The sequence below is a fragment of the Myxocyprinus asiaticus genome, chromosome 44 (genome assembly GCF_019703515.2).
Source record: "Myxocyprinus asiaticus isolate MX2 ecotype Aquarium Trade chromosome 44, UBuf_Myxa_2, whole genome shotgun sequence".
In the NCBI taxonomy this organism is placed as follows: Eukaryota; Metazoa; Chordata; class Actinopteri; order Cypriniformes; family Catostomidae; genus Myxocyprinus; species Myxocyprinus asiaticus.
In genome coordinates this window covers 26997706-27006727 of record NC_059387.1, presented here as the reverse complement: position 1 = coordinate 27006727, position 9022 = coordinate 26997706, and the positions used below count along the sequence as shown (strand labels likewise).

The 9022-nt window shown below is 36.5% G+C and overlaps 1 long non-coding RNA gene across 1 annotated transcript; it reads right to left on the bottom strand.

Annotated features, from left to right (window-relative positions):
• Nucleotides 1-230: 230 nt before the first annotated feature.
• Nucleotides 231-8594, bottom strand: LOC127434148 (uncharacterized). The gene is made up of 5 exons (XR_007895988.1): nt 8454-8594; nt 8020-8368; nt 7733-7902; nt 1657-1724; nt 231-1559 (listed from the first exon to the last, which is right to left on the bottom strand). It is a non-coding gene; the product is annotated as an uncharacterized LOC127434148 (long non-coding RNA).
• Nucleotides 8595-9022: the final 428 nt, after the last annotated feature.

Here is a 9022-nt window from a genome sequence, read left to right as displayed (position 1 = left end):
GAACAAAAGAAACAAGAATCAAATAGGCAGCAATTAAATCCTAATTAAGATGACTGGCAATTAGGCTATCCAACTATAAGAATAAATGAGTCTCATCAAATATACTCACAATATATCATATCACAGTAAATAAGACAAGACCATTAAAATGTTTTGTTTTGAATTATTTTACTTTGTGCATTATTTTTTTGCACATTGTAGCAGAATACAAAATGTACAGTAGGCCTAAACTTCAAGACAGCATTGCCCCATTTGTTTGACATCCATCCACTGCCCTCTAGTGGGCAGTCACTGTTTTAATTCAAAACCTCACATTTTGGGATAAAAAAAAAAAAAAAGGTCTGTTTGGGTCCATTTCTATATTTGAAAGGGGGCTCTAAATGTTTGTATGGCAAAGCAACATTTTACTGGCCCATGGTAACTTCCATTCAAACTATCAGCCCAAGGAAATCACAAATTGCCATACATTCCCATTCCTTTGCCTGCTACTATTATTATCTGTTTACTGAATATATGTTTGTATGAAAATAACAATAAAGAACACAAAACTGTTTTGATACCAAGACAGCAATTAAAAGAAAGATTGTGGCTTAAATTATAAAACAATGGCTTAAATAATAAATTAAATAAACATTGCTGCAACAATAAACAGAAGCTGTCAGAATCTTGTCCTTATTAATCTGCAGAGTGGTACAGACATGTGACGGCACATCAACTTGACTTCATCCATCATATTCAGACAGACAGTTTTGGGGTCCACAGGCATCGGTACTGTGCCTTTTCAAGTCGAATCGAGAAGAAGAATCAGGCAGAATGGATTAAAATTCAGGAGTTGGTCCTCCTGTGCATATTTATCATGCGGGACAGAAAGAGACTTAGCCATAACCCCGTCAAGGACACAAGTGTATGTGTTTGTGTGTTTGAGCAGGTAAATATATGCACATATTTTGGGGGAGGTGATATCCCTGCTATAAGATTCCCTCTTGGATGCAGTTTGTGCAAGATACAGACCGACAAGTCATGTTTTGCCAAGCATTGTAAAGCAATAACTTTTTGAGAGTTAAGAAACAGTTTTGACAATGCTTAAAGGCATACATCACCCAAAAATGAACATTTTGTCAATTTACTCATCCTCATGTTATTCCAAACCCATATCACTTTCTTTCTTCTGTGGAACACAAAAGGCCATGCTAGGCAGAATGTTAGCCTTAGTCTCCATTCACTTTCATTTTATGGAGGAAAAAAAAAAAAAGAAATGCAATAAAAGTACAGTAAATAGGGACTGAGGTTAACATTCTACCTAACATCTTTTTTGCTCCATGTGAGTGAGTATACATAATGACATAATTTTAATTTATGGGTGAACTATCCCTTTAAAAGAAATCGTATTTTTGGAAGATAAATTTCCAGTGTGCTTGCAGCAATTTATCTCTTAGAACTATGCTTACAGAACTCTGATAACTATTTACATCAACAAAACCACTGACAACAAAGTGAAGTCAACAAAGATCTTTTCTTGTCTTCTGCTGTCCCAACTCTTCAAGTGGGCCCTGTAAACCCTAGATTTATTTGAAGAAAAATGAAACATTAGTGGTTTTCTGCTCTTAAAATATATGTTTTGCAATGTTTATAAAACAGACTGAGCATCCCACCCACCTGAGTAACCATCCACAAATTTGGCAACTCGTCCTCGTCAATGTGAAAACTTGCTACACCGTTTAATCCTTGAATTATGAAGAACAAAATATAATTAACTTCCCTCACTCAATGGATGCTTCAGACATAATAATGGGTGAATTAAACTAATTTCAAACATTTGCAGAAGAAAACCCAGATTTAAACTTCTGTAAAAAAAAAAAAAAAAAAAAAAAAAAGAACGCATTATTGTGTCCATGGATCAGTTCACATTGTCAGTTTCAATGAATCAATTCAAAAAGTGTATTAAAGTAATAGTTCACCCACAAATGAAAATTCTCTCATCATTTACTCACCCTTATGCCATCCCAGATGTGTATGACTTTATTTCTTCTGCAGAACACAAATGAAAGATTTTTGGAAGAATATTTCAGCTCTGTAGGTCCATACAATGCAAGTGAATGGGTGCCAAAATTTTGGAGCTCCAAAATCCACATAAGGGCATTTCAGACGACTCCAGTGGTTAAATCCATATCTTCTGAAGCGATATAATAGGAGTGGGTGAGAAACAGATCAATATTTATGTCCTTTTTCCTTCACTTTCACTTTCTCCTTCTTCTGTTTTTGGTGATTCACATTCTTTGTGCATATCGCCCCCTGCTAGGCAGGAAGGAGAATTTATGAGAAAAACAATTACTTCAATATTGATCTGTTTCTCACCCACACCTATCATATCGTGTCTGAACACATGAATTTAACCACTGGAGTCATATGGATTACTTTTATAGTTCCTTTACGTGGATTTTGGATCTTCAAAATTTGGGCACCCAGTCACTTGCATTGCATGGACCTACAGAGCTGAAATATTCTTCTAAAAATCTTAATTTGTGTTGTGCAGAAGAAAGAAAGTCATACAAATCTGGGATGCCAGGAGGGTGATTAAATCATGAGTGAATTTTAGGTGAACTATCCCTTTTATGCTTTTGCTAAAAACTGGCCAGTTTTTGTCTGAAATGTACGCTATTTAATATAATTTACTTGTTTTCTGAACTGTTGTTAAAAAAAGCATTATCTAGGGCTGTCACGATTATGCAGTTTGGCTGATGATTACTTGTCAAACAAATAATTGTGATTATGACTATTAATTGTCTGTTTTAGGGCTATGACGATTAATTGTATATTTTAGGACTTTCACGATTAATTGTCATGCAATTGTCTTATAAAGCACATAAAGGCAGTATAAAAGTAATCCGTAAGACTCATACCAAACCTACCAAAATCAAGTTTTACGCTACACAAACACTCACAAAGAACAATATATAAAGGATGAAATATTTTACTTAATGTTAACCGGTCGTTGCTTCCCTTACATATCGTCATGTGGCTAAAAAAATTGAGATTTTTTTAGCTATATCGCCATGTATCGCCCAGCCCTAATTGGACACCATAAGAGACTGCCATTTAATATCTTGATCTAACAGTGTTAAACTCTGGCTAAGCTCCTACTTACACACCTGTCTACCCACCTAACCCAGTCCTGCATGAAACTTCTCAGGGCCAAACACCGTCCACACTGTTCAACACAACTCTGCACTCTTTTTGTGTCACCTTCTGATCACATAAAACCAAATTCAGTGAAACTGAATCTTCTACAGCAAAACATCAATTACATCATCAAACCTACCACAAATTTGTCAGTGTGCAGCTGTTTGCTTGTTGATGTGCAAATGTTTGGAGGTGTTGGTTCATCATCCTCACTGGATGGTTTATTAAGACTTCTCATTGGGTCAGCTCTGCACTTTCCCCCGGCTCCACTGCACAAGTCCATCTCAATCATAATATGTGCCATCCATGCTTCGTCCTTTGTGGAACAGGTCTCCTTAAAGTGCTTCTCTACAGAGCTGCGGATGGCAGATAAACTGGGTGCTGGAGCAGACTGACAAAATTTCTTCCAGTGCTTAATAAAGTGCTCATGGACATTCAGATCAGAAGCAGTGAGATTTGTGCTATTTTCTGAAAATAAAAGAGATTTGCTAGATAACCATTAAAGTGAAAGTACACCCAGAAATGAAAATACTGTCTTCATTTATTCACTCTCATGTTTTTCCAAATCCATGTGGAACACAAAATAATTATCTAGTAGAATGTCCAAGCTGCTCTGTCCCTGGTCACCATTCATTTTTACATATTAAAAAGAATGACAAGGAATGTGAATAGTGACCAGGGACAGAGCAGCTTAAACATTCTGCCTAACATCTCCTTTTGTGTTCCACACAAGGAGGGTGAGTAAACGAACACTCTTCATTTTTGGTGAACTATACCTTTAATTTAAATGTGGTTAGTTGACATGTCCTGCAGTGTGACATGCTAGACTGCATCAGAAACTATTTTAAACAGCATTTCTATTTAAATATATATATATATATTTTTCTTTTAAAATATGCATAATACATGCTGTATATTTTATAATATACATATTATGCATGCAGGCTTTATGACCTTATAGTAATTAATAAGACTACATAAAATAGTTATTTTAGAAAACTTTGTCACAATGCAGGACCATTTAAAATGAACTAATAAAAGTGAAAAGGTGCTTTTTTAAAAAAAAAAAAAATAAATAAAAAAAAATAAGTGGTTACCAGTAATACACTTTCCCTACAACACATACATTTCAACCTAAAACATTTAAGTTAACAATAAAAAGTCCATAGGCATGTTATCAACTACACATTTACAGTTTTCTTCAACACATGGATTAGATCCTGTATAATGCTGTACAAACTGCAATGTACTATGCTCTTACTGAACTCACTACTGATATCCGTCTGGTGGGTTGTAATGTCACGTCTCACTTCCTTTTCGTTTTTCATCACAATGGCCTTTTTCAGCAATTTTTGTGATCTGTGCACCCACTCTGGCATTGCAGCCTTCATCCACTTTAAAAAGTGGTTCAAGTCCTCCAGTTTGGATTTTATAGCAGCTAATTTAAAATTTGACTGTCATACCTCTGAGAAACCTGAAATAAAAACACATTCAGTTGTGCTCAAAAGTTTGCATACCCTGGCAGAAATTGTGAAATTTTGGCATTGATTTTGAAAATATGCCTGATCATGCAAAAAAAAAAATTATTTTATTTAAGGATAGTGATCATATGAAGCCATTTATTATCACATAGTTGTTTGGCTCCTTTTTAAATCATAATGATAACAGAAATCACCCAAATGGACCTGATCAAAAGTTTACATACCCTTGAATGTTTGGCTTTGTTACAGACACACAAGGTGACACACACAGGTTTAAATGGCAATTAAAGGTTAATTTCCCACACTTGTGGCTTTTTAAATTGCAATTAGTGTCTGTGTATAAATAGTCAATGAGTTTGTTAGCTCTCACGTGGATGCACTGAGCAGGCTAAATACTGAGCCATGAGGTGCAGAAAAGAACTGTCAAAAGACCTGCGTAACAAGGTAGAACTTTATAAAGATGGAAAAGGATATAAAAAGATATCCAAAGCCTTGAAAATGTCAGTCAGTACTGTTCAATCACTTATTAAGAAGTGGAAAATTTGGGGATCTCTTGATACCAAGCCAAGGTCAGGTAGACCAAGAAAGATTTCAGCCACAACTGCCAGAAGAATTGTTCGGGATACAAAGAAAAACCCACAGGTAACCTCAGGAGAAATACAGGCTGCTCTGGAAAAAGACATGTGGTTGTTTCAAGGAGCACAATACGACGATACTAAATCATAAATCATGTTCCATGCAATAAAGAAAGTCACATGCATACAGGTTTGGAACAATGTGGAGGTGAGTAATTAATGACAAAGTTTCTATTTTGGGGTGAACTATTCCTTTAATTTCTTTTCCTCAGGTGAACTGTAAATAAGTCAAGATGTCAGAACAATTGAGAAGAGTTAAAATATGATCATCTACACAGAGGCCCTCCAGGAGTGGGGTTTGACACAACTGTTATACAGTATTATACAACAGTTAGTTGCTGTTCCGAATTTTGATTGACTGAAAAGATTAATTCACAAATGAAACACCACTACTTCGAAATCAGACTATGAGTGCAATGCAGAGAGTAGAGTTGTGCTTAAAGGGATAGTTCACCCAAAAATGAAAATTCTCAATTTACTCACCCTTATGCCATCCCAGATGTGTATGACTTTCTTCTGCAGAACACAAACAAAGATTTTTGGAAGAATAATTCAGCTCTGTAGGTCAATACAATGCAAGTGAATGGGTGCCAACATTATGAAGCTCCAAAATCCACATAAGGGCATTTCAGACGACTCCAGTGGTTAAATCCATATCTTCTGAAGTGATATGATAGGAGTGGGTGAGAAACAGATCAATATTTATCAATAGTCCTTTTTCCTTCACTTTCACTTTCTCCTTCTTCTGTTTTTGGTGATTCACATTCTTTGTGCATATCGCCCCCTGCTAGGCAGGAAGGAGAATTTATGAGAAAAAAAAATACTTCTCACCCACACCTATCATATCGTGTCTGAACACATGAATTTAACCACTGGAGTCATATGGATTACTTTTATAGTTCCTTTATGTGGATTTTGGATCTTCAAAATTTGGGCACCCAGTCACTTGCATTGTGAGGACCTACAGAGCTGAAATATTCTTCTAAAAATCTTAAATTTGTGTTCTGCAGAAGAAAGAAAGTCATACAAATCTGGGATGCCAGGAGGGTGATTAAATCATGAGTGAATTTTAGGTGAACTATCCCTTTTATGCTTTTGCTAAAAACTGGCCAGTTTTTGTCTGAAATGTAAGCTAGTCAATATAATTTACTTGTTTTCTGAACTGTTTTTAGAAAAAGCATTATCTAGGGCTGTCACGATTATGCAATTTGGCTGATGATTAATTGTCAAACAAATAATTGTGATTATGACTATTAATTGTCTGTTTTAGGGCTATGACGATTAATTGTATATTTTAGGACTTTCACGATTAATTGTCATGCAATTGTCATGTGTGCTTTGGATTTAAAAAGGTTTTAAAAACGTATGAATGACATGAAAAATTATGTTTTAAATATCAAAATATTTCAAAATACTTAAAATATGTCAATCTTTTTGGTCAGCTTTAGTTTTGGTCAGTTTTACATTTACACTGTTGTTTTGGGAACTCGTATATATTTATTTTATTATAAAAAATATCAAATATAATTTTTGTACTACATTAGTAATACATTATATTATGCAACAGTAAAATACTTCTGTCCTAATTCCTTCACTTTCACACATTATTTTAATGCTCTTTGATTAAACCCACAAGCCCTTTGTGACGAAGAGGAGGGTGGGGCCCCAATCAGGCTAATCGGCCGAGGAGAGGGATAAGGCCGAGCCGGATGCGGCAGTTCAAGAGAGCGAGAGCCACACACAGCTGCCGTGTGTGTATTTGTGTTTGTGTCTTTTTAATTTTTCATTAAACATTATTTTGATGGTTCGTCCGGTTCCCGCCTCCACCTTGCCCATCTAAACCTTGTTACACCCTTATTTCTCATAACCTTTGAAATTTCATTTCATCATTTTATCACATCACACCAGGAACATTTGCCATTACATGATCGTTAAATTAAAGCGAAAACAGAGTGCTTTGTGATCACTATCAAAGTTTATATTTGTTTGTTTATATTTTTACAGGAGTTTGGCGCCTCTGCTGATGGCGCGTGTATCAGAGCGGTTGAGAAGTGCTTCACACGCTCTTCCAGACAGGAACTGCTTTTGTTGACGTCCGTGGTGTGGTTCAGTGATGCTTGGAGTTCAACTGAATGACACAGAAATGTGCCGTTGATGGCATTTATATATTCACTTAAAGTTCCCATATTTGGGCATTAAAATGTGATTGGAATTTGAAGTACACAATAATCGTGGGTTTTCTCACATAATTGCGATCAGACGATTATTTAATAATCACAATAGGCCTAGCAATATCACACTCGCAATATCATGACTCACAGTCATGCTGTTGGTCTGAATATCAGCATGGCTGCGATTTCCAGCTGCACTCGGCCTGTGGCCGTGATGATATTTGAAAAAATAGCTCATATTCAATTGCTCATATTGAATACCTACTATATTTTCCTCAGTGAGGACCTCTTTAAGATCCCGAGTAGGGATTTGACCGTGACAGCTATCTATAATGAACCATCTCACAGTGTTCATCCGCTGCTGTGCATCTGCGGTTTGCTTTGATGTGTGACGTACACCAGCCAGCCTTGGCAAATAACTCTGAAAGAAAGATTCTTTGACAAAAACAAAAGCAATGTTAAATATACAATGACATTTTCCCCACATATCAACATGTATTAAACAGTTAACCTAAAACATTTGTGAACAGCTCACACATTTAAAATGCTCACCAGTCTTTGACACTAAAGAAGCTAGAGTCGCCCTTTCATATCTCTGCCACAGTATTGCCCATCTGGCCACCGCACAAATTCTATCACTCAAGGCTTTGTTAACCGCCATTTGTTGCCGTAACTGGCTATTCTTGTGTGTGCACTGTGAACATTTAGACTTTGCAAGCTTTTTTGCAGGGGCTGCTAGAACATTCTGGAGGACTTCTGGATTATCTTCTGTTGAGTGATTCGGAGGCACATCCAGGCTTGTTACCATAGGAGGATTTGGACCAGAGGCCCAGAGTTCCACGAGGAGTTTCAGAGCCCTTTTCTGTTTAGCACGTTTTAATTCTATCCGCCTGTCCGCAATCTAAAAAACAGAGCAAATACCACAAAACTAGTTCTACAAACTGTTGTTGTTATGTGAGAACACAAAATGCTATAAGACCACTTACCCAGTGTTTGTGGAAGAAAGCTAAATGTCTGTCCAGGCGTGCTATATTTTCGGTACCACAAAAACGGCATTTCAATTTGCTGTTTATTCTGAAATGAAAAGGCTTATTTTTAAACTTTAACATTTCACACATGTACTGTATATACCAATCAGCCACAACATTAAAACCATCTGCCTAATATTGTGTAGGTCCCCCTCATGTCGCCAAAACAGCGTCAACCCGCATCTGAGATGAGATGCTATTCTTCTCACCAATTGTACAGGGCAGTTATCTGAATTACTGTAGACTTTCAGTTTGAACCAGTCTGGCCATTCTCTGTTGACCTCTCTCATCAACAAGATATTTCCATCCGCAGAACTGCCACTCACTGGATGTTTTTTGTTTTTGCCACCATTCTGAGTAAATTCTAGAGACTGTTGTGTGTGAAAATACAAGGAGATCAGCAGTTACAGAAATACTCAAACCAGCCCATCTGGCACCAACAATCATCCATGAAATAATCTAATCAGCCAATCATGTGGCAGCAGTGCATAAAATCTGCAGATACAGGTCAGGAGATTCAGTTAATG